This window comes from Meriones unguiculatus, chromosome 1, assembly GCF_030254825.1.
Source record: "Meriones unguiculatus strain TT.TT164.6M chromosome 1, Bangor_MerUng_6.1, whole genome shotgun sequence".
Classification (NCBI taxonomy): Eukaryota; Metazoa; Chordata; class Mammalia; order Rodentia; family Muridae; genus Meriones; species Meriones unguiculatus.
In genome coordinates this window covers 23,246,282-23,269,904 of record NC_083349.1, presented here as the reverse complement: position 1 = coordinate 23,269,904, position 23,623 = coordinate 23,246,282, and the positions used below count along the sequence as shown (strand labels likewise).

At 39.4% G+C, this 23,623-nt stretch overlaps 1 protein-coding gene across 2 annotated transcripts in view; it reads left to right on the top strand.

Annotated features, from left to right (window-relative positions):
• Window positions 1-23,623, top strand: part of Kdm2a (lysine demethylase 2A) — an 82,048-nt gene that overhangs the window by 8,455 nt on the left and 49,970 nt on the right. Inside the window, exon 2 of one of the 2 annotated variants that reach the window (XM_021656226.2) lies at window positions 16,558-16,630. The exons of the other annotated variant lie outside the window; for it this stretch is intronic. The gene's annotated coding sequence lies outside the window, so the exon portion shown is untranslated. The remainder of the gene's footprint in view (window positions 1-16,557; window positions 16,631-23,623) is intronic. 2 annotated transcript variants of the gene reach the window in all.

Sequence of the window (23,623 nt, the reverse complement as noted above, 5' to 3'; positions counted from 1 at the left end):
TTTGGTGAGTCAAATAAATGCTTGTAGTAGGTTAATTATGGTTATGCAAAGGGCAGCAAAGAAATACAACATGCAATTGGTGTGTAATAGTGACCTAATCTAGTCTACACTTAGTAGTGGGACTGAGGCATCAGAAGACTTTTGCTAAGAGTGTTTAAAGCTGAGCCCTGAGGGATGAGGTGAGAAAGAGGTAACTAGACAAAGTGGAGGAGGCGTTAATATACACAAAAATCCCAAAGTTGGAAAGGATTTGACATTTTTGAGAGACCTCTCAAGTAAAAGGCCAGGCAGTGGTGGTCCTATGCCTTTAGTCTCAGGACTGGAGAGGCAGAGGCTGACCTAGATCTTCCCAGCTTGGTCTACAGAGCAAGCTCCGGAACAGCCAGGTCTGCAGAGAAAAACCCTGTCTTGAAAAACAAAACAACACAAACAACAAAACAAAAACTACTGAAAGGGTCCGTATAATTAGAGGTATAAGCAAAGGAGTTAAAATATTTTCAGAGAAGTAGGAGTGGTAAAATACTACAAATGCAGTGGGAAGACAGATTCAGCAGAATAGAAGTATGTTTGGATTACAGTATCTGTGACTGAATTGCAGAGAAGATTGGAATCACTCTACTTAGACGAGTTCAGGGAGAGTGCCTGAATGAATTTTTGACCATTTAGGATATTGGTGGTTCAAGGAGTATGCTAAAATGGGATTATTGAGATCCTACAAGAAAATTAGAGGGGATAATTTTAAAAATATTTACAGAAAGAACTGTCGACTTCATTCATTAGGTTTTTTGAGAGTGAATGTAAAAGAGGTGTGGATGTGACTCCCAGGTTTTCCTGTATGGCGTGTAATGTGGTGCATTCACTAAGATAGGGCACACTACTTAAGGAAGAACACATTTTGGGGGTTGAGCAGAGGAGCAGTCACAAGTTCCTTTTTTTATTCCATTTTATTTATTGTTGTATGTGTGTGCGCACAGTTGTTCCATGGTGCATATATGGAAGTCATAGGGCAACTTGGGAAAGCTCGTTCTTTCCTTCTACTTCATGGGTTCTGGGAATTACAAATTCAGATTGTCTGGTTTGATGGCAATCCTAATGAACTTGAAGCCCAGCAATTAATCTAGGCCTGTAGCTAGCAAACCTCAAGAATCTGTTTCTTTTCTCCCAACACTGGGATTATAGGTGTCTTCTCTGCTGCCACTGCCACCCCCAGCTTTTTGTTGTTATTTGTGGATGCTTGTTTAAATTTTGGGATACATGGGTTGTGGGGTTGGACGCGTGCACATGGGTGTGGAGGCCTTCATTTGCTCTTTACTTTCCTTATTGAGGCAGTTTTCCTCCTGATTGAGCTAGTCTAACTAGAGAGCTTGTTCTGGGGATTTCATCTGAAATTAAAGTGGGTTACCATGTCCACCATGTCCCCACCCAGTTTTATGTGGGTGGTGTGGATCCAGACTTTGGTCTTAACACATATTTGAGGGTTTGGGGGATTGAACTATGTCCACAAACTGAGCCATCTTTCCATTCTCAGACCTTGAACTTTTGATCCTCCTGCCTTGACCTCCTAAGTACTGGGATTACAGGTGTGTATCACTACTTGTAAATGTTTGGTTTATGTGGTACTGGTAATCAAACATGATACGCAAGCACTAAATATCAACTGAGCTATAGCCCCAACCCTAATTAACCTAGGTGGACTTTATTTTTTTTCACCTGTTGAATAGTGAAAGTAAACTTAGTCGGATTGGAGTTGTAGTACAGTATTCAGTCATTTTCTCGCCATGGGTTAGGCCCTGGGCTCAAGTCCCAGACTTTTCTGTGGTAAAGTGCTGGTGGTGATGCTATAATTAGCAAGAAAGTGGTGGTCAGGAAAGAGTCAAAGGCAAGGAGAATGCTAAGGAATGATAATTTGTCCTGTCTTTTGCCCTCACCTTTGGAGAAAGTCAGACTGTTCATGTTCCTTGAGATCATCAAGTTACCTTTGCTCTGTTACTGTGTTCTCCAGCTTACTGCCGTAATTAGTTTGGTTCCCCAGGTTCCTTGATACTAGAAAATGGTTTCCCTGTATAGCAGCAGACATGACTGAAGTACAAGGCATCCTGAGGACATTAATTTGGCAGTCTTTTGGTCTTGCAGAACTGAATGCTAGTCTACCAAGATCTTTTCTTTTGAACTTTGAAGGAGAGAAAACAATGTCAGCCTTAACAGTAATTTAATCTGGAAATACTTCTCTTACGTGCAAGGATTCTCCTCTTTCTACAAAGACTACTTACATTTGTATATGGACTGCTACGGGATTATCTTTTGTGCTTACTCAGCTGTTTCTCTGGAAAGTATTTTATTTTTAACTAAAAACTTTATTTATTTTGAGCCAAGGTTTCTCTGTATAGCTGTGACTGTCCTGGAACTTAGTTTGTAGACCAGACTGCCCTTAAGTACAAAGATCCACCTGCCTCTGCCTTCCAAGCGCTGGGATTAAAGGCGTGCGCCACCACTGCCTGAGCCTGGCTTTATTTTTAAAATTAATTTTAGTATTATTTATTTATATATTTATACATAGGATCATGTGCTTTCAGAGGCCAGAAGAGAATATATCTCCTGGCAGTATATTAAAGGCACGTATGAGCTGCTTGACATGGGCCCTAGGAACTGAACTCAGGTCTGCTGAAGGAGCAGCAAACACTTGCGACCATCAATACCAGCATGCCTTGGGTCCTGGAACCCTGTCTGGGACTACTAGAAAATAAAGAAAGGACAGACACATGTACGAAAACCTGCAGTCAGGTGGGCTGTGATGGAGTGCCACCAACTTTGCAATAATCCTTAGCACTTGTATTATGAACAGGCCAAGTTACCTAGTCTCGGTAGCAGATGTATATAGGTGAGCAGTCTCAGACTGTAAACACTGGAGGAGGGAGCTGCATTTTTTTTACATTCTACAAGCTTTCTGCCTTCACCAGAGGAAGGCTTTGCCATCTCTTTGAAACTTCCTGGGGATTGGGGAGGAGCTTTTTCATGGGTCTAAGGCATTGGGTCCTTGACATGGCAATGCCATGTTAACTGTACACATTCACTCCAGGCTTCTTCCTCTGCTCTCTGCACACTTAACTCCTAAGCAAGCTATCTCTTCAGCATTATGAAAGTTTTATTTATTTATTTATTTATTTTTTGGAGGGGGTCTGTCAAATCTTCTGTTAAGTTTTTATAGTATAGAATACTTCTTATGCTTAGACTTAATCAAAACTTTCATTTTATTTATTAGCTTTTGGTTTGTTTGCTTGTTTTTCGAGACAGGGTTTCTCTGTGTAACCTTGGCTGTCCTGGACTTGAGCTTTGTAAACCAGGCTGGCCTCGAACTCACAGAGATCTGCCTGTCATCTAAGTAGCCGCACCTGGCCACTGATTATAAGCTTTTTAAAAAAGATTTTATTTTTATTTTGTTTTATGTGATTTCCTATATGTAAGTGCCTGGTGCCTTCAGAGGCCAGAAGAGGGCACTGGATCCCCTGGAATTTGGGGTTGAGGGCCTTCTCATGAATTCTGGGAACTGAACTGGGTCCTCTGTAATAACAAGTAATCTTAAAAGCTCAGCCTTCTCTCTAGCCCCCTTATTTTTATTTATTTTTCTTAATAGATACAAAAGAACATAAATGCATTGTCATGTGATGCTTGGTATATTTACAGTAATTGTCATTTTAAGCCAAGCACATACCTTTAGTCTCAGCACTGGGGAGGCAGAGGCAGAAGATCTTAGAGTTCGAAGTCAGCTTAGTCTACATAGAGTTCCAGGACAGCAAACTACATAGAGAGACCCTATCTCAAACCAGACCCTGGCATGTCAAGAGAATTTTGTTAGTTGTTATTACATATATGTGCATGTGAGTTTAGAAACCCAGATGGGACCAGAGGTGTCAAATCCCCGTGGCACTGAAGTTAGTGGTGCTTGTGAGCTGCTCAACCTGGGTGCTGGTTGAACTCTGGCGTCATCTGCCAGAACAGTACTTTCAGTTAACTGTTGCCTTCTCTCCAGTTCCCAGTAGTTGTGGGATTAAAGGCATGTAGCACCACCAGGCCTACTTGCCTTTTTTTTTCTTTTATAAATTTTAAGTAAGACAAGAGCTCTCTCAATAGCTCAGGTTGGCTTAAAACTCATGTTAAAACTCATGTCTCAGCCTCTTTGGTGCTGGGATTATAGGCATGAGCCACCATGCCTGCCTAACCATTTTCTTTTGTTTTGCAGAGTTTCTCTGTGTAGCCCTGGCTGTCCTAGAACTCAGTCTCATGACCAGGCTATTTTTGAACTCAAAGCTATCTGCCTCTGCCTCCAAAGTGTTGGGATTAAAAATGTGTGCCACCACTGCCCAGCAGCCTGCCTAAATTCCAATTTTTAAAAATTAAAATGTGTATGGTGTTTTACCTGCATATGCTTGTGGAGGCCAGAAGAGGGTACTCAAGTTAACAGTCAGTTGTGAGCCAGAGTGGGAGTTCCTTGGTTCATTACTGCTGTGAGCCCTTGGAAGTTCCAGTTTGACTCAGGATATCACAGACGTAGGGGCTTTATGAATGTAGTATTAGAATAGCCACATAGATTCCATAAAAGTAAATATTTAGGAGAAATAACTTATTTAAATTAGGAAAAACCAGAACTGTCTGGAAGCAACCTAGGCCAGATTTCTGGGTCCCCATTCCTAGAATTTCTGATTACATCTGACACAAGATGTGAGCATTCTGTTCCTGTTTATTTCCCAGATAATATAGTCAGGACCACATTTTGAAAATAACTGGGTATAATGCTTATAGTCCTAGTACCTAGGAGGAGGTAGAGGCCAAAGGATAAGATTCGAGGCCTATCTAGGCCATATGAATATGTGGTGACTCTGAGGAGAGAAAATAGAAAATTAAAAACAACACCCCCCCCCCCACACACACACAAAAAAAAAACCAAACACCAAAACAAGAGCCAGTTCGAAGGTTCAACAGGTAAAAAGGTGCCTGGTACCACCAAGCCTCATGACCTGACTTTCATTAGACCATGTTAGGTCAGTTTGGTCCTCATAGTAATATAAATCTTTTAACATTCTAGTAATGCATCCTTTTTTTATGTTGCTAAATTCTAAAGATATATTAACTGCTGTTATCATAGAATTGATTTTTCAAAATTCTTTTTTTTTCCAAACTTTATTATGATTGATTGTTGATTGATTGATTTTCATTTTTCGGTTGCAAGAGCCCTGGCTGGCCTGGACTCATTTTGTAGACCAGGCTGACCTTGAACTCACAGAGATCTGCCTGCCTCTGACTCCTGAATGCTGGGATTAAAGCATGTGCCACCACATACGGCTATGATTTACTTTTAATTTTATGTGCATTGGTGTTTTGTTTGCATGTGTGTCAATGTGAGGGTGCTGGATCCCCTAGACTGGAGTGGCTACTATGTAAGTGCTAGGAATTGAACCTGGGTCCTCTGGAAGAACAGGCAGTGCAGTGCTCTTAAACACTGAATTATCTCCAGTCCTCTTAAGTCTGTTTTTGAGACAAGGATCTCATGTAGCCAAGGCTGGCCTAGAAGCCTAGAATTCCTGATCCTCCTGTCTCTATCTCACAAATGCTATGATTACAGGTGGTACTGCCACACCCAGACTGAATTAATGTGGTGTTAAGTAGACTTTTTTTTTTATTAGCACGAAGGAGAATCTTTTCTCCTTAATTGTATTATGTATATTTTTGTGTGTATGGAGGTTCATGTGTATCACACTGCACTTTTGGAGGCTCGAAGACAGCTTGTTAGCTTGTCAATCTTAGGGTTGAACTCAGTTTATTAGGTTTAACAGCCTTTAACTAATGGCCCATCTTACTGGCTCAAAGAAAGACTTTAGAAGGACTAGACAGATGGCTCAGTTAAGAGCACTGACTGCTCTTCCAGAGGACCCGGTTTCAATTCCTGGCTCCCACATGGCAGCTCACAACTGTCTGTAATTCCAGTTTCAGGGGATCTGACACCCTCACAGAGACAAACACCAGTGTACATAACATTAAAAAAAGAAAAAGGCTTTAAGAAAATTTATTTTATTATGTGTATTTTTTTTTTTTTTTTTTGCTTGCATGTCATGTATGCATGTACCATGGGGATCAGAAGAGGTCATCAGGTCTCCTTAAATTACAGATGGTTGTGAGCTACCATTTGTATGCTGGCAATCAAACCTAGGTTTTATGCAGGAGCAGCACATGTCAGCACCTAGAAAGACTATTTTTCTTTTTGTTTTTCGAGACAGGGTTTCTCTTTGTAACAGCCCTGGCTGTCTTGAACTAGTTTTGTTGACCAGGCTAGCCCTGAACTCACAGAGTTCCTCCTCCCACTGTCTTCCAATTGCTGGGATTAAAGATTTGTGTCAGCATACTGGGGTAGAAAGACCTTTTCAGTACGCGGAAAATAGAAAGTCCTTCAATGAAATTTAATATTCCAATATTAAATACCCAATATTCCCTTGGGTATAACTGTCCTTTCCCCCCATGCTGAGTGTCTCTCTAACTGCCTGCCTTTGTCTCTGTCTCTCTTTCTCTCTGTTTCTCTCTCTCTTTCTGTACCTACCTACCTATTTTGCAAGACAAGGTTGTACTATGTAGCTTTGATTGGCCTGAAACGTCCTGTGTAGACTAGACTGGCTCTGAACTCATAGAGATCCCCTGGTCTCTTCTTCCAGAGTGCTGGGTATGAAGAAGATAAAAAAGTTCTCATTTCTTGCACCCCCAGTAGTGAAAGTTAGATACACTGGTTGTATAAATACTTGTTGTTTTGATTTTGGGGACAGGGCCTTTTAATTTTTTTAGATTTATTTATAATCTATACAATGTTCTGTCTGCATGTGCCCTGCACACCAGAAGAGGATGTCAGATCTCATTATAGATGACTGTGATCTACCATGTGGTTGCTGGAAATTGAACTTAGGACCTCTAGAAGAGCACCAGTGCTCTTAACCTCTGAGCCATCTCTCCAGCCCTTGGGTCTTAATGGTTAGCTCAGGCTGGCCTGGAATTGTTGTTGTGTAGCTGTGGCTGTTCCAAAACTTCTATGTAGACCAGCTTGGAATCTTAAATTCTTTTCATCTCAGCCTCCTGAAAGCTGGATTCTAAGTGTGTGCTACCACTCCACATTATATGAAAGCTAAAAGAAATAAATCGAAAACTCAGTCATCATTACTATTTTAGCCCATTTCCTTTCATTTGTTTTCTGCACATAAAGGAGAGCTTGTGTATATACAAGAGGTAAATTTTATATACTATCATTTACAGTTTATAGTAAATTTTCATATTATAAACAGGTGAAGAAATCTTCTAAAAGTTATACCACTGTTGCCTTTTTTTTTAAAGATTTATTTATTATGTATACAATATTCTGTCTGCAAGGAAACCTGCATGCTAGAAGAGGACACCAGATATCATAGATGGTTGTGAGCCACCATGTGGGTGCTGGGAATTGAACTCAGGACCTCTGGAAGAGCAGCCAGTGCTCTTAACCTCTGAGCCATCTCTCCAGCCCTATACTACTGTTTTCTAGAGCTTATTTCTTTACTAAGCGGTAGGTTATATTTCACTTTCAAAGACAAAAACAACGTAAGTGGGCATGGTGTCACACACGTTATTAATTCTAGTATCTAGTTGGCCTAGGTAGAAAGTGTAATATTCTAGGCCAGTATGGGAATACATAGTGAGAAGCTGTCTGGAAAAATGAAAAGAAAATAAACTTCAGTGACAGTGAGCTTACAATGTATTTGTTTCACCTTATATCCCTGTCATTCCTATAAGTGTACTACTAAAGTTATGAATATTCTGAAAACCTATGGAGAATTTCAAACATACTCAAAAAGTATATTCCATTATCAGCTCATGAAAAACTTCTTTCATCTTTGTTTTTCATTTCAGTTATTTTGAAATCAGTTTTAGGTACTTTTATTTCATAGGTAACACTGAATACTTTGCATATGTTTATCTACATCTTTTTTTTTTTTTTTCCACAGTTCTCTTTCAGCTTTGGTGGGGCTGTTTGCTGAAGGACTTTATATTATAAGCACTGGTGTGAAATACTCTCTATTCAGCTCCTGAAATTTATTTTACGGGAAATATTCTATACATAGAGAAAAGGACATGAGACTTCATATAGTTCAGTAAATAATCAAAAACTAAATAACCTATGTAACTACCAATCAATCAAGATTTGGCATTGTAATCTGGGCATGAATAGTCAAGTAGCTAAAGAAGGATTGGGAATTCAAGGCCATCCTTGGTTATAATAGTGGTAGGCCAGCTAGGGCTTAACTAGTGAGACCTTATCTTAAATCTTATAACCCCCAATTCCCAAATGCTGGAATTGTTCTCACCTTAGAAGCCTTCTTATGACTCAGTGGATTTCTGTCAAGATTTCTTTATCTGTGTGCATGCATGGGAATGGGCTTTTTGTGCACATGTATAGTGATTATGGAGGCCAGAAGCAGTATTCTCTTTCCACTGTTAATATACTCCTTTGAGGCAGGGTTTCTCTCTGAACTTGAGGTTTGCATTTCCTAGGCTAAACTAGCAACCAGCAAAATCTCAGTCCTGTCCTGTGCCTACCTTTTTTTGGTTTTTCGAGACGTGTTCTCTATGTAGCCCTGGCTGTCCTGGACTAGCTTTGTATACAGGCTGGTCTTGAACTCACGGCAATCTGCCTGCCTCTGCCTGGGATTAGAGGTGTGTACCACCATGCCTTGCTCCTGTGCCTTCCTTTCAACTCCTGCTTGAATGCACCATGGGATATCCAGTCTATTAGATCAGTGCTGCAATCCAAACGTCCTCACAATTACACAGAAAGCAAGCGTTTAGCCATTGAGATATCTCTTCCTATTGGATTTTAAACAAACAAACAAACAAACAAACAAACAAAACTGTGTGTGGGGATAAGTACTAACATAGTCAAGTAACTATACTGAGATTCCTGCATCTGTGCTCAGCAGTTTCTGTTAATTTCTGTGCTTGTTTTTGTTAAGCTCTTCCAAATAAACCCCTTTGCTTCATTTAAAAAAGCATAATACAGCTCGTGTAGTGGCATAGGCCTTTAATCCCATCACTGGGGAGATAAAGGCAGGCAGATCTTTGTGAGTTTGAGGCCAGCCTGGTCTACAGAGTGAGTTTCAGGACGGTCAGGGCTACTGAGAAACCCTGTCTTGGGGAAGGAAAAAAAAAGTATAATTCTGTAGGGCTGTAGGGAGGCCTCAGCAGTTAAGAGCCCTGGCTTCTCTTCCAGAAAACCTGGGTTCTTCTTCCATAACCACATGGTGGTTTCCAAACATCTGTAAGTAGTTACAGGACATCTAGAGCCACCTTTTGGCCTCTGAAGGTACCAGGCACACAGCATGGTATACAGAAATACATGTAAATGAAACACTCATATTCATAAAAAAATAATTTTAAAAAACGTTTTATTTATTTTTCTTTTTTTTGTTTTTCAAGACACGTTTTTCTGTGTAGCCTTAGCTCCTGGAACTCACTCTGTAGACCAGGCTGCCTCTGCCTCCCAGAGTGCTGGCATTAAAGGCCTATGCTATCACAATCTACCGGGCTTCATCTTTCTATTTGTAGTAACACTGAAAAACAGAATGGTTTATTTATTTCCTTGCTCAGATTCCTCCAATTGCCTCTTTTGCAGGGATTGGTTGGTTCAAATCAGGTATCAGGGGTGTGGTTGATAAATGCCTCAGTTTTTCTTAACCGGCAGATTACCTAATCACCTGTCAGATAATATTTAATCTTTTGGATTTTGTTGACTACATATTTACGGTGGTTCATTTTATTTTTTAATTTTGAGATAGCATCTTAGTATTGCTGTGTGGTCCTATGTAGTATGACCTCCTGGTGATCTGCTTTATTTAGGCCTCTGGGTGTTGTGATTATATATGTGTGCCATCATTTCTGGCTATGGTAAACAGAATTTTAAAATCATGTTTTCTTTTTATGGTTTGTGCTTTGAAAATTTCAATCTTAGGCAGGTGATGGTGGCACATGCCTTTAAGCTCAGCACTCGGGGGCTAGAGAGATGGCTCAGTGGTTAAGAGCACTGTCTGCTCTTCCGAAGGACCCGGGTTCAATTCTCAGCACCCATATGGCAGCTTACAACTGTCTATACCACCAATTCCAAGGGATCTGACAGCTTCACACTAATGCACATAAAATAAAATAAATTATTAAAAAAAAAAAAACAACTCAGCACTCAGGAGGCAGAGGCAGGCATATCTCTGAGTTCAGGGCCAGCCTTGTCCACAGACTGAGCTCCAAGATAGCCAGCACTACATAGGGAAACCTTATCTCAAGAAAAAAAAAATTTTTTTTTTAAATTGTACAGCTCTTTTTTTGAGAGGGAACATGAAAATACCTCATTTTGCTCATTAGAAGATGGCTTAGAGAAGTATAATAACTTGCCCTGAAGTAAACACTTATTGAATTGCAGAGATGAGTAATTAGGTCTTTTTACTTGAGGTTGAATTTCTCTATTATAGCATATTATTCCTTTCTCTTTCCCACTAACTGAAAATGAGACTGTACTCGGCTACTTTTTCCTAAAGCTCTTCACCCATTCTTACTTTTGGATCTTTACATCTGCAGTTCCTTCTTAATTGACCATATTTGTTTCCTTTAACTGTGCCTTCGCTTTTACAGTAGCTTCTTGAGAGTTTTAACATCTTCATTCTTTCTAGATAAAGTTTCCTCTTCTGTTTTTTTTTTTTTTTTAACATTGTCTTTCCACTTGCTTTTTCTAGATTTTGAGGACAATAACTAATCAGAGTGGTAACCATGCCTGGTTACAGAGCATATGTTAAACAAACAAACAGTTGCATATTCTTTTTAGTTGTGTCCTTTTGTCCCTGCCTCCTTGTGATAGATATTTTTGGTATTGTATACTTAGGCCCTGTAATGTATTTAACTTTAGAATTTCTGTGTAGTAGAATGATGTTCCATTTGTGGTAGTTTTTGTTTTGTTGTTTCATCTTTTAGATAGTCACATGTAATTCAAATTGATGTTGAGCTTGTCATGTATCCAAGGATGACCAGGAATAGCTAATCTTAAGTGTTTGGAATTACAGGCATGAACCACCATGCCTTCTTTTATGCAGTTTTAGGGGATGTCTTGTGTGCGAGGCTATATCTGCTTAACCCTGACAGAAGTGTGTATGAGTGAGTGTGTGTATAACTTTGTGTTTGTGAGTGTAGGAGCATGCATGTCATGCTGTGTGTTCATACCAGAGGACAACTGTTTTGAATTCGTTGTTTTTTTTTTTCCCCAGTGATGGGTTCTAGGGTTGAGCTGTGGTTATTATGATTGCACAGCAAGTCTTTTTATACAATGAGACATCTTGCCAGACTCCAAAAGTATCTTTTTTTTAAAAAAAATTTATTTTTATGTATGTGAATGCTCTATCTACATATACACCTGCATGCCAGAAGAGGGCATCAGATCATGCTATAGATGGTTGTGAACCACCATGTGGTTGCTGGGAATTGAACTCAGGACCTCTGAAAGAACAGCTAGTGCTCATAACCACTGAGCTGTCTCTCCAGGATCCCAGAAAGTATCTTAGAAGTATTGACTTGGGCTGGAAAGATGGTTCAGTGGTTAAGAGTACTGTCTGCTCTTCCAAAGGTCATGAATTCATTTCCCGATGACCACATGGTAGCTCACAACCATCTATAATGTGATCTGGTTCCCTCTTCTGGCAGATGTAAATACAGATAGAACACTCATATACATAAAATAAATAAATCTTAAAAAAAAAGTGTTGACTTTTTTTTAACTAAGTGTGCAGTGCAGTGAGTTTCATAATTTTTCATATGTATACTCCATTGTACTTTTATATTTGTATCTGTCCTTCCGAAAAGAAAAGTACTATTTTGGGCATGGTGGCTCATACCTATAATTCTAGCACTTGAGAGGCTGAGACTAGGGTGTGAGGGTAGTGTGGGGCTATTGCCATCCTGTACTATATAGAGTTAGTTCCAGGTCAGCCTGGGCTACAGAATGAATCTTTTCTGAGAGATGGAAAAAGAGCTGGTCATGGTGATGCATACTGGCACATCTCTGGTACTGTCAGGTCTAGACCAGTCAAGGCTACTTAGTCAGTCTCTGGTTTGTTCTCTTTTTAGGAAGGGGAAGATGATCTTTCCTTTTGAGATAGTGTCTCACTATGTAACTTTCCCTGGCTTGGAGTTCAGGTTGTCTTCCAAGTTGAGAGAGGTGCCTGCCTCTGCCTTCCCATTGTGGGGATTAAAGGTGTGAGTCACCTTTCAACACCCAGATTAACCTTTTTCTTATTTTAGAAATTTATTTATGGCGTGGGTGGATTGCCTGCATATGTATTTATTTATGTGTGGGTGGATTGCCTGCAGAGGCCAGAAAAGTGCATCAGATTCTCTGGGACTGGATTTACAGATGTTTGTGAGCTGTTTGTGGGTGCTGGTAATCAAACGTGATTCCTTAGAAAGAACAGTCAGTCATTTTAACCATGAAGTGGATATAAGTAACCAGAAAAGTTAGTTGTAACAGCTTATAAAAAAAAATCTTATAAAATCCATAAAATCCACAGCATATAATCAACTTGACAACAAACACTGTTGTTAGTAATTTGGTGTAGGGGAATAGAATCAAGCCTTTGTTTTCTGCTGGCTTGAGGTGATTTTTATTTTTGTATTTTAAAATTTTTGCTCATCCTGGGAAAAGTCAGGTTAAGATTAGGTCTTTTATTAGTTTTCAAGAAACAGTGAACCACCTCTCTTACCTTACTGTAGGAGGAATGAAATTTTCAGGGATCAAATGAGAGCTTTCCCTAGGAATCTAGAGAAGTCATACAGCAGTGCTTCTCAGTCCTCCTAATGCTGGGCCCTTTAACACAGTTCATGTTGTGCTGACCCCCAACCAGAAATGTATTTATTTTTTAATCAATTAATTTATTTATTATGTATACAATATCTGCATATATGCCTTCACATCAGAAGAGGGCACCAGATCTCATTATAGATGGTTGTGAGCCACCATGTGGTTGCTGGGAATCAAACTCAGGACCTCTGGAAGAGCAGCCTCTTAACCTCTGAGCCATCTCTCCAGCCCCAGAAATTTATTTTTGTTGTTACTTCATAACTAATTTTGCTGCTGTTATAAAGCCTTATGTAAATATCTTTTCTGATGGTCTTGGGTGACCTGTGAAGGGGCTGTTCCATCTCTCAAAGGAATCATGACCCACAGGTTGAGAAGCACTGCTATACAGGTTCTTAGAACAAAAACCTCCCTTGGATGTTTTAGTGGTAATGTAGCTGAGTGTGATGTTTTGAATGCTAAATGTCCCCTATAATCTGGGGTTTTGAATTCTTGTTCCTCAGTGGTGGCTCTGATTAGGTTTAGGAGGTATGGCCTTACTAGAGATCTGTCACTAGGGTTAGCCTTTAAGATTTAAAATGTCACTTCAGTTCTTCTGCTTCTGGTGCCATTTGATAAGTGAGCTCTTAGCTGTTACTGCTACATTTGTCACCTGCTGCCACAATTCCCTGTCAGGATGGGGTCTTATCCCTCTGGAACTAATAAGCCCAGATAAACTCTTCGATAAGTTACCTTGGCCATGGTGTTCTATCACAGCAATAGGAGAGTAACTAATATACTGTGTGCCGGGGTGGTGGGGTGGATTCTCTGGTTTTTGTTCATATTATACAGATCTGACCTTTTACATAATTGGTTCAGTTAGTTTTTGCTAGGTCACTACTCAATACAAATATTTTTCTCTATTTCTCTCCTTTTAACTATGGATCTGGGCATGGTATTGCAAGCCTGTAATCCCCAGACACTCAAGAGGTGGTAACAGGAGAGATCACAAGTTCCTACAGAGTCAGCTCAAAAGTTATCCCTAGCAACCTAGTATGAGATAAGTACATGGTTACACACTAGATATGCTTAAAATTCTTTCTAAAAATTTTTACAGGTTTGAGATGCTGTATTCAATATGTCTAATGAACCAATCAAGGCTTTTCACAGTTTCCATTTTTACTTCCTTTACTGTGGCTGGTCGATTCATAAATAGATAACACTTCTCAACTTGTTGAGTTTTTGAGACAGGTTATCTCTGTTAGAGCCCTGGCTCTCCTTGAACTGTATAGACTAGACCAGGCTGGCCCTGAACTTAAAGAGAGCCACCTGCTTCTGCCTGAAAGAGGTGGGATTAAAGGTGTGTGCCACCCACCTTGTACTTTTTTTTAACAATAGAAGTTAAAAATACTTGTTTCTAATGAATCAAATTAATATTCCTTTCTGAATTTCTGTGTGTGTTGGACATGTCAGAGGTCACCCTTGGGTGTCATTCCTCGGGTGCTATCTATTTTTTAAATTTATGTTTGTGTATGTATATGTGTCCATGTGTGCCCTAATGGCTAGCATTAGATCCCCTAACGGTAGATGATTTTAAAGTGCTTAATGTGGGTGTTGGGAACTGAACCCTAGTCGTTTGTAAGAGTGCTAGGTTTAACTATACATATAAATATGTGTTGTATATAATATAGATAGGGCTAAAGAGGTTAGTTTCTCTAATCCTTAGCCATTCTGTCAGTTTGTATATTCTTCCCTGTCGCTCATTGCCTTTTTATATGCACACACAGAGCCAGAGACTTTCCACATCATAGTAGGACTAGAAGATACTTTTATAAGTACTGTAATTCCTAGGTCTTACAATCTATTTTACATATTTAGTAACCAAAGAATAGCAGAATTCAATAATCTATTATGTAGTGGCATCCCTTATGCCAAATAAAGGAAAAAAAACATGAAAAAAAAACAAAAACAAAAAACCCAGAAGAAACACAGCTTCAATTAGTTATCTGTGTGTGTGTGTACGTGTGTACACATTTGCTTTTGTTACAAATGCTCATGTATTCTGATCCTCTGGCTTCTAACTGTGATTAGGGATTACAGAAATGTACCACTATGCCTGGTTTCTACAGTGTTGGGGATAAAATCCAAAGCTTTGTGCATGTTAAGCAGGCACTCTACCAACTTCATCTCCCAGCTACACATTTGCTCGAACCCTCCAGTAAATATATGAGAATTCAAAGAAATTTACTGTCATTTAGTTTATCTTAAATTCTAGAAGGAGGGAGGTCAAAGATGCTGTATAATAGTGAAACATTTATTTATGGAGCTAATTGTTCTGTCAGAATTTTTATTTAATTAGGGGAGCATCAAGAGGAGTCTTGTGAAGCTGGGCATGGCGGTGAATGCTTTTAATCACAGCACTCGGGAGGAAGAGGCAGGTGGATCTGAGTTCAAGGCCAGCCTGGTCTATATACAAAGTTGCAGGACAGTCATAGCCAGGGCTATGTAGAGAAACCCTACTTCCAAAAAACAAACGAATAAACAAATAATTAAAAGAGAAAGAGGCCAGAATTACGTTGGAAGCAGATATCTGTGAATTTGGAAAATAGGACTTTGACATGGTCTCTTCTTTCTGAGGAATTAAACCAAACAGTAGGAAGTTGGTTGTAGTAGCTAAAAATGTACTGATTCTAATCAGTTGGGAGTGAGGGTGGGATGGAGTGTGGAACAGAAGATTCGGTTGGATTTTGCAAGCCATACTAGAGCGCAAAACTCAGCATGAGTGGAGGGAATGTGAGGAAGAATCTTCTTGTCTAGTGATGATGATTTCCTTGGTAGGAGTTGAGGTTAGTTTCTAAGTTACACCTTGGAAAGTAGAGGTTTGATTAAGTTATTTTATTGAAAATGGAAAATCATTTCAGTATACTGCCTTGGAAGATTCATTACATTAAATTGCTTCCAAGGTGATTGGTTTTGTCAGTTTTGGTTCTGTTGTTTGTTTGAACAGATTAGAGTTTTGCTGTTTAGTATATCAATCACTAGCCCCAAATTTTGGTAGATGGGGCAGGAGGATTCAAGGCTAGACAGTGCTACAAGAAACCCTGTCTCAGAATACAAATGTAAGTATGTATAAATAATATATATTACTATATAAAATTATGGGTTCTAGAAATTTTTAAATTGTGGATGTGGTCAGATTATTTTTCTAGTAGACCTCAGTGGCCTAGAATAAGTTGTATTAGAAGCGTCTTGCTACAGTCGGGCGTGGTGGTACACGCCTCTAATCCTAGCACTTGGGAGGCGGAGGCAAGCCAATTTCTTATGAGTTCGAGGCCAGCCTGGTCTACAAAGCAAGTCCAGGACAGCCAGAGCTTGATAAACAGAGGAACCCTGTCTTGAAAAACAAAACAAAGTGCTTTGCTGTAGAGCATCTTGTAAATCCGTCCAGAGATGATAATGATTTCAGTAGGAGCATTTGACTAAGTTAGTAAAGTACTTGCCTAATATGAATGAAACCAAAACTTTAATCAATTTTTTTTGGTAGCCAACCAAGGCTCTCATGTAGCCAAGGCTAACCTTTATTTAAATCTCCTGATCCTCTTGTTCCCTCCCCTCCCCCTGCCCAAGTGCTAGGATTATAGACACTACCATTTAGCTTTTTCATCAAACTTTGTTCTTTACTGTAGAAAGAGTCCAGCTTCTACATTTGTGCAATGTTGTCCACTCTCGCTTTTCCATTCTGACCTTCATATAGCAAAGGTAAGAGTAGTCAGTGTTTATATATGCTTTACTTTGAATTCTGAAGTGTTAGGGGAGCAATATATTTATAAATAGTCCTTGTCTTTTTTTTTTTTTTTCTTTTCTTTTTGAGACAGAAAGTCTATGTAGTCATGGAAATCAAGCTGACCTTGAACTCAAATTCTACCTGTGTCTACCTCCCAAGTGCTGGGACTAAAGGTGTGGGCCACCATGCCTAACTATACTACTTTTGACTGAATTATTTGCAAGAAATTTGTACATCATGGTACAATAGCTCTATTTTAGCACTTAAAATTTCTGTAGATAGGGCTAGAGAGATGGTTCAACAGTTAAGAGTGCTTGTTGCTCTTCCCTAAGTCCTGGATTTCAGTTTCCAGTTCCTACATGGTGACTCTTAAGTCATTTGTAACTCTAGTTCCAGGGAATTAATTTTCTTCTTCTGACCTCTGTGGTCACAGGCACTCATGTTGTACACAAATATTTGTGCAGGTAACACACACACATAAAAGATAATTTTAATAAAATATCTTTAGGTTGTATTTATTTACTGTTAGTTAAATCTTTGAGACAGTCTTACAATGCAAGCTAGACTAGAAGTCTTTTTGTTTTTGCTTTTATGTCTACATGTGTATAAGTGTACTTTATTCATGCTTGGTGCCATTGGAGCCAGAAAGATAACTATAAGCTATCATGTTGGTGTGGGGGTCCAAACCCAGGTCCTTTACAAAGCAGCAGCCCCTCTTTAACTTCAGCTCCCACCTGGTAACTCTTGATCTCTTGTCTTAGCCTCCTAAGTGCTGGTGTTACAGATGTATACCACTATGGCTGTTTTATTACAGGACTTCTCCCAAAGAATAAGGATGTGATCTTACCAGAAATACTGTCATAACTAAAAAAATTGTCATTTTATAATAACTAATGATCAGAATTTTCCAATGTCGTAAATTGTCTTTGTTGTTTTTTGAGATAAGGTCTCACTATATAGACGAAGCTGGCTTCCACCTCTGAGGTTCAGGTGTGGCCCACCACATCTGGCCTAGACAAGACTGTAAAGCTCTTATCCCCATCCCCACCTCAGTTCAGGCTTATGCACTGCATTTGACTGTTGACTCTAAGCTCTTATAATCTAGAATAATGGAAACTCAGTGATCAAAACAAAGCTGGCTAATCCTTTGATTTTGTGTAGTCCACCAAATAAAAATGAGCTTTACAATTATTTCCTTATATCTTTTTGTCCTGTTGTATAAGCTTGGTACCTGCTGCTTGTTATGCAGACTAGTTTGGCCTTGAAATCAGAGCCCTTATCATTTTTTGAAAATAGATAAAACTAGCTGGCAGTGGTGATGAGCATGGTGATGCATGCTTTTAATTCCAATGTTCAGGGCTCCCTGGTCAGCAGAATTCCAGAAGGGTTACACAGAGAAATCCTGCTTCAGTGGCTCCCCAGGCCCTGTCCCCCCCTCCCCCCACAAAAGTAGAAAGAAAAGAAAAGCAAACAACATGAAAAAAAATAGGGTAAAACTCACAACTTAACCATTTTCAATAGTACAATTCAAAATATTTTGTAGGCCAGGCATGTTGCTGCATTTCTTTAGTTAAGCACTCAGGAGCAGAGGGAAGCAGATTTCTTGAGTTGGAAGCCAGTGTTATGGTATGATCTACATACACCTCTATAAACCTTGTCTACAAACAAACAAAAAGGCCAAAACTGTAACCATCAATTTCTTAGCATCTCAAAAAGAAACTTAGTATCCATTAAGTTGCTACTTTCCATTGCTCCCTCTCACACACAGCAGTCTTGGCTAACCCACTTTAATTGGTTTTGTGTCCGTAAGGATTTACTTACTTTAGATATTTCATATCAGAATCATATATTTGGTGTCTGGTTTCATTGACACTGCAGGAGTTTGTGGTTCACTTAGGAGTTTCATTCCTTTTTGTAGTTACTGAGTACCTGCTGTATGCACAGCTAAACTACATCTTGTTTATTCATGCATCTATAATGGATGTTTGGGTGGTGTGTCTTCATTCATAATTGTGTTTAATGCCACTATGAATTTGTGTGTGTACGTGTATTTAAATACTTACCTTCCTTAGGTTTTGAAGTTGTTTGAAAAAAATTAGTATTGTGGCGTGAAAACTATGAAATTGCAATCTTAACATCCATAAATAAAAGCTGTGTCCTTTAATTTATATGTTGTCTGTGCTCCTCTCTTACAGTGGCAGAGTTGAAGTGTTGGTAGATATTCCATAGGCTATGAAATTTAAAATCTTTCCTATGTGTGTCTCCTCTTGGCATTGATTCTTTTAAATTAATAAACCCTATTTCCTATGTTGTTGGAAATGGAACTTAGGGCATTGTGCATGGTAGGCAAGTTGGTATACCATTGAGTCATACACACCCTCAGGCCCTAAGTTGTTTATTTTTTAATTTCATTTTTATTTTATAGTTATGGCTGTTTGGCTTGTATGTGTGCCTGTATATTGTGCACGTCTGGTGCCTTAGGAGACCAGGGTGTCAGTTACAGACAGTTGTGAGTAGCCATGTAAGTGCTGGGATTTAAACCCTGGTCCCCTGGACTCTAGTCTCTAGCTTTGAACTCTTATTAATCTTTTTGCTTTAGCCTTCCAGATGATGGGATTGCAGGTTATGTTAAATAGTGGAGCAGAAAGTACAGGTTCCCCATTCTGTTATCCCTAGTGACATTCATGTGTTTTTTGTGGTACAGTTGTTAGAATTGATGAGCCAATAAGGATAGTTTTTCTGTGTGTGTTTCAATTAATGTGTGTTTGTATATGTTTATGTGTAGAAGGCAGAAGTTTCCCTTGGTTGTTCATCCCTCAGGGACCATCCATTTTTGTTATTTGAGACAATTTCCTCTCTGGCCTAGAACTAACTCACTGGTTGGGAGAATAGCTACAGGGGGTCCACCTGTGTTACTGGCTTCCATGGTGCTGAGATTATGAATTTTCACCACTATGCCTGCCTGTCTTGTATGTGTGTGTGTGTGTGTGTGTGCGTGTTTTGTTTTATTTATTGTTTATATAGTATACTGCCTACATATGTGCCTGCAGGCCAGGAGAGGGCACAGATGGTTATGAGCCACCATGTGGTTGCTGGCAATTGAACCCAGGACCTTTGGAAGAACAGCGAGTGTTCTGAACCTCTGAGCCATCTCCCCAGTCCCCTCTTGTATATATTCTTGACTCAGTTTTCATGTTTGCATAGCAACCATTTTACCAGCTGGACTAGCTCCCCAACCTTGATAACAAGTTACTAACTAAAGTTCACAGTTCTATGGATTTTGACCAGTTTATTACTCTAGTACAATAGAGTCGTTTGACTCCCTAAGAATCTGCTGTGCTCATATTCCCCTTCCTTTCTCCATCAGCAGTCTTTTTTTTTAACTCTATAGTCTCTGTCTCTCTCTTCCCTCCCTTCCTCTTTCCCTTCCTCCCTTCCTTCCTTCCTTTCTTCCTAAAGACAGGGTCTCACTGTGTAGTTCTCTGAGTGGCCTTGAGCTTCCTATGTAGACCACTGTGGCCTCTAACTCATAAAAATCCATCTCACCTCTGCCTTTCGAAGTGTTGGAATTAAGGGGTTGTGCCACCATGACCCACTTTTTGGTTTTTCAAAACAGTTTCTCTTTATAGTCCTGATTGTCCAGGAACTAGCTCTGTATTTTAATGGCTGGGATTAAAGGCATGTGTCTGCCACTCTTGGCTTAGTTCTGCCTTAAAAGTGAAAATTTTTATATGTGTATGTGTATATATATATATATGTGTGTGTGTGTGTATATAATTATGTATTATATATACTAATATATATATTTGTGTGTGTTTTCTTCTCTGGTGGATCAAGTTCAAGGCCAGCCTGGTCTACAGAGTGAATTAGTTCTAGGAGAGCCCAGGCCACACAGAGAAACCCTGTCTCAAAACAAACAAACAAACAAAATAAAAATCAGACTCATTCCTGTGTCTTTTATTTCTTTTCTTTTAATCTTTATGTGCTAATCATAGCATACAAATGAATTGAATATACTTAGTGTGCTCAGTTGATTGTATCTTGCCATCTTGTGGCATCTAGGATCATGCCTAAAAGTTTTACCTATGCTGGTGGGATTCACTGAGTTTTGTCCAAAATAAGGATCATAGGCATCACCTTTATTATAAGTATCTGGGCCTGGAGAAATGGCTCAGTGGTTAAGAGCACTTGCTGCTCTATCAGAGAATCTGGGTTCAATTCCCAACATCCACATGGCAGCTCACAGCTGTCTATAACTCCAGTTCCAAGGATCTAACACCCCCACATCAAAGCATATAAAACAGAATTAAATGAACTATTAAGTGTCCAATTTGGCAGGTCCTTTATTTCCCAGTAACAGTGTAAAATCCAAAAATGTTTTCTTACATTAATAGTTTGTTTTAGCTCCATGGTGGGTAGAATTTTTCTTGTTCTTCTAACCCATGATTCCTATTCTGTTGAGATACCTATTTCATAGTCTAGTTCTTCTCTGTTTTTTCTCTTCTGTACTTTTTTTTTTTCTTGAATAGTTTGCCTTCTCCGGTTATTATATTTTAATTATCCACATGTGTGGAGTAGGGTTCTACCTTTGAGTTTGGGTGCCCCTAGAGGCCAGCCAAGTCAGATCCCCCGGAGCTGGAGTTAAAAGGCTGTAAGCTGCCCTGTGGGAGTTCTGGAAGAGCAGCAGTGTGTGTTCTCAAACACGGAGCCATTGCTCCAGCCCCTCCTGTTCTGTTGCACTAGTATTTGTTCCCTCAGTGCCCATTTGGTATTTTACTCCCTACATAGTGGGAACAGCATTTCTTGTCACCAGCCCATGCCGTCTATGAGATCTGAAGTGGAAGGTCTACCTAGGGAGGTAATGTGTTATTGCCTTTTGAAACTGACTTTTGTTTTCCTTTTCTTTATCTTCCCATTTTCTTTTTTGTGGGTGCTGGGGATCAAACCTAGACCCTTACACATGTTACACATGTGTATAACATGGCACAGATACATCCCCAGCCCATCTTGTTTCTACAGCTAAAATGATACATTTTGTGACTGTATCTGACCCTTTCTGTTTGCATATTGGGGAGCATCTGGGTTGCTTGACTTCTCTTTTTTTTTTTTCATGTTTGTAGCAGCTTTTTAATTTATTTTTATATTAGTTATAGTTTATTTGCTTTGTATCCCAGCTGTAGTCCCTCCCTTATTCTCTGTCAATCCCACCTTCCCTCCCTCTTCTCCCATGCCCCTCTCCAAGTCCACTGATAGGGGAGGTCCTCCTCCCCTTCCATCTGACCCTAGCTTATCAGGTCTCATCAGGACTGTCAGTATTGTCCTCCTCTGTGACCACCGCAGGCGGAAGTGAACAAAGAGCCAGCCACAGAGTTCATGTCAGAGACAGTTCTTGACTTCTAACAGTTATGAATGAAGTTGGACCTGTGGAGAGTCAGTGGTTAAGATCACTGACTGCTCTTCAGTGCACCAGGATTTAATTCCCAGCACCCACATGACAGCTCCTAGGAGAGCCATCACTCTCTTCTAGGCTCTGAGAGCATTGTATGGCTGGCCTTGAACTCAGAGATCTGCCTGCTTCCGTCTCGAGTGATAGGATTAAACACTTGTTAATTTTTAATGAACTTCTACTTATCAATTATTTCTATCATGGATCATGCTTTTGGTGGTGTTTCTAAAACTAAGAACAGCATGACAGCACACGTTTGTAATTAGAGCACTGAAGGAGATAGGTGACCCTTGGATACAAAGCAAGTTTGACACAACCTGGGCTACATGTCACCTTGTCTCATAAATAAAATAAAAATCCAAACCTCTCACTGCCAAACATAGGTTTGCTCCTATATTATCTTTTAAAAATTAGATCGTTTTATAGTTTACATTTAGGTCTGTGAGCCATTGCTTCTACAGTTAGTGTTTAAATGTTATCTTTTTACATGTGAATTTTTAGTTTTTCTAGAACTGTTTGTTGAAAACACTGGCCTTTCTATATTGAATTGCCTTTCGTCATTTATGTATTTGCATGGGTGTTACTACTTTACACATTTTCATTTCCTCATTGAAGAGCTTTAAGTTTTCTGGATAGCTTCATTACAAATTGAAAGTTGAATACAGAGGAGACAGATGAAAAATAGATTTCTATTCTCATAGAATGTGTTCTTTCCTTCATTGAAGTCAGTAATAAGTATGTGTTTATCCTTAAGAGATGAGCATATGTATTTTAGGGTATGTTCTGGGCTTTGTAGACCAGGCTGGCACCTACCTGCCTCCAGAGTGCTGGAATTAAAGGCATGTGCCATCACACACAATGATTTTTGTTCTTTGCTTTTGAGAATTTTTTTTTTCCCCTGAGACAGGGTTTTTCTGTGTAACTGTCCTGGCTGTCTAGGAACTCACTCTGTAGATCAGGCTGGCCTAGAACTCACCCGTCTGCCTCTGCCTCCATGGTGCTAGAATTAAAGGTATATGCCACCACACCCAGCTTTCTCATTTATTTGTTTGTTTTATTACAGTCTTCTTGTTGAAATGACTTTGATAGAATTTTTCATACATGCAAAGTGTTTTGGTTTTTTCCATGCAAAGTGTTTTAAATGTTGTTGGTGTCTGCTGCGGAGATTGATCTAACTTGTTCCAGGCTGACTTGGCCAAACTTTAATAGAGCAAATGTAATATTTGCAGAGAAAGGGAAAGGTATCGGAGTTTGGGGCCAGTCAGACCTACATAGGAAGAGCCTGTCTTAAAAAACAAAACAAAAGAAAACCAAAAACTCAACAGAATTAAAAACAAGCGTAACCTTTTCCACTCGTGTTAGTTCAGCATCCCCTTCTTATGATATTAAAGCAATTAAACTAAAATCAAATGTGTGTTCTTTATTTCTCTACTCAAGCTTTTTATGATTTGGGGGGCAAAAAAGTATCAAGTCAGCATAATGTCATAGGGTCACTGTTTTTGTAGTGATAGAGGAAGTTCCC